We start from the raw sequence: 2,585 nt of genomic DNA on the forward strand, positions 1-2,585 counted from the left end.
CACCTTAATCTGTCCGGTTTAGTCCGGATCTCTTCTGCTCCAACTTAGAGCTTGTTATTCTGTTCTGTTTCCTTATAAGGATTCATGTTTGCTCAGAGCGCCTCAGGAAGCTTTATTGTAAAACTCTTTTCTTGAGTAACTCATCACTCATACATCATTTCTGAAAAAACATTTCTGAGAAGACAGTTCACTTCCTTCTTAAACTCTCAACATCATGAAATGAACTTTATACAAAATATGTTTTAAAATCACAAAAAAATATGATATTATGATTTTTATCAGGGCCACAAGGTCTAAAATCTTAGAGCAGGTTGTATCATGCCTACTGAGCAGCTCCTATGTACTAATACAGTCAGAGATTTCAGGGACTGAAACAGCATTAGTAAGGAATGCAGAGGAAAAAAGAGTAGCGATTGAAGAGTTAAATATCCGACAACTCTTGGCTGGAGCGGGGGATTTAGACTCATGAATAACAGGGATTTCAAATGAAATGGGATTGTGATCTGAAACAATAGCATCCCCAATTTCCAGAGTAACCACAGATAAACCATGAGACAGAACTAAATCAAGTGTATGGCCCTCTTGATGAGTTGGACCAACAACATTTTGTACAAGGTTGAAAGACTGGATCAGATTTAGAAACTCCTGCACCAAAGGCTTGTCAGGACAGCAAACGTGTACATTAAAGTCTCTCAGAATCAAGACCCTGTCGTAATTGAACAGTATTCCAGTCAGAAAGTCAGAAAATTCACTTATGAAGTTTTTGTTGTATGAGGGTGGCCTGTAGATCAGGCTGCACAACGTTGGGTTGGAGCGGCCCAGCTCAAAGTACAGCAGTTCAAAACTCTGAAAAGCTACAGCCTGTAGCTGTCTGCAGTTCCAGAGCTTTTTAAAAACCGTTAATAATCCACCACCCCTACCAGAATCCTTTGAGCATTAAAAAAGGCACAATCCACAGGCAAAAGTTCAGAAAAAACACTTAACTCACCATGGATGAGCCAGGTCTCTGTAACAAACATGAAGTCCAGTCCATTAGAGCAGAAAAAAGTCGTTTAAGATGAAGGTTTTATTTGCCAACAACCTCACATTCAGCAGAGCAAAATTTGTAGGACTAGTAACTGAAGGAAAAGCTGAGCACGGAGTACAGATCAGCGTTTCAGATTTTTGGTGTTTGAAATGCGCCTTCTAGGACCAGACGCCACGACTGTGCGTGCGCCCACGGCGCAGGCCAGGCTCAGCGAAGCACCCGGACAGACGAATATCCAGCAGATGGTCGGCAGGAGATGATGCAGCAGACAGTCTGGGGTTGGTTAAGTTCCACTGGAGATGACCAAAACCGCCGCGGCTGCACGCACACGCTGCACGTACCAGCCCCGGCCACCTGAAGCAGGGTGGACTTGAGTGGATCAGCGAAGCATCCAGATGGACTGTTTAACGTCTGATGTTCAGCAGCAGATGGTGAAGCAGCAGAGAGCTTGATGCTGGCTTTAATCCTCACGAGACGGCAGGCATGTCTTCCATGGCGCCTGGAGCGATGTTTTCGGGCGGGCAGAAACGCTGCGCTCCAGGTAAACAGGGACATCAACAAGCAGAGGGGATGAGGGTCCAGAGCCCCGATCAAAGTGGTCGAACAAGGTGGGGTTTGTAGTAGGTAACTGTATATTTAAAAAACACAAAGTTTGTTTTCTCAAACTTTTTTTGTTGTATATTTAAAAGTTGTTGACAATCATAAACAAGTAGTGAGTTGATGTCACCGAAGAAAAATGACAAAAACAGAAAAAAAAACGATCAAAACAGACAGAGGTGAACGGCAAGCCACCAGCACCGGCACCATCTTCCCAGAAGTAGAAAGCCTAAATGCTTAGTCTAAAACAATGCACTGACACCCAAGTGAAGACAACCCCTGGTTGGTTGGCTGACTGGACTTTTTGGTAAGTGGGGATGTGCAGTATTGTCTGTGTTCATGTGTGATGTTTTTGTTTTGGGAAACTGGGGGTGTTAAGGGTTTGGTAGATTTGTAAGGGATGTCGAGAGGGCCTTTTACAGGTCGTCGTCATAAGGGCGCGAGACGATGTCGTGTTTTTCCTCCCGTGAGAATCACACTGTCAGCCCTGGAGGGGTTTTTCTACAACATCCTAAGGGTTTGGACAACAAATATTAATCTTTTTATGGTAGATGTGCTTTTTAAATCATAAGGATTACTCTTTTATAATAGATGTGTCATATAAACCACAGATATTAACCTTACTTTGATAGAAGTGATCTATAAATTGATGTTTAGCATTAGTTTCACTGTGTTACATATGAGTGATACCTAAGGGTGACTTTTAATCTTGCTATGTTATGTGTGATTAACCTAAGTTTTAAACCTACACAATGTACGACATTTGATCTCGTTTTGGGAGATCAACTGGGGGAATTGTGGGATATTGTGAAGGTTTAAAACTATTAATTGATTATTAGGGGTTAGTTTAGGCAAGATAATATGTTTTAGTGTATGCAGCTGTGAACCAGGAACATCTGTTAATTGCACCAGCAGGAAGGGAGGTTTAGCCTCATTTGAAGATAACCTTAGGAATGTTGTA

This window comes from Nematolebias whitei, chromosome 19, assembly GCF_014905685.2.
Source record: "Nematolebias whitei isolate Nwh7 chromosome 19, NemWhi1, whole genome shotgun sequence".
Taxonomy (NCBI): domain Eukaryota; kingdom Metazoa; phylum Chordata; class Actinopteri; order Cyprinodontiformes; family Rivulidae; genus Nematolebias; species Nematolebias whitei.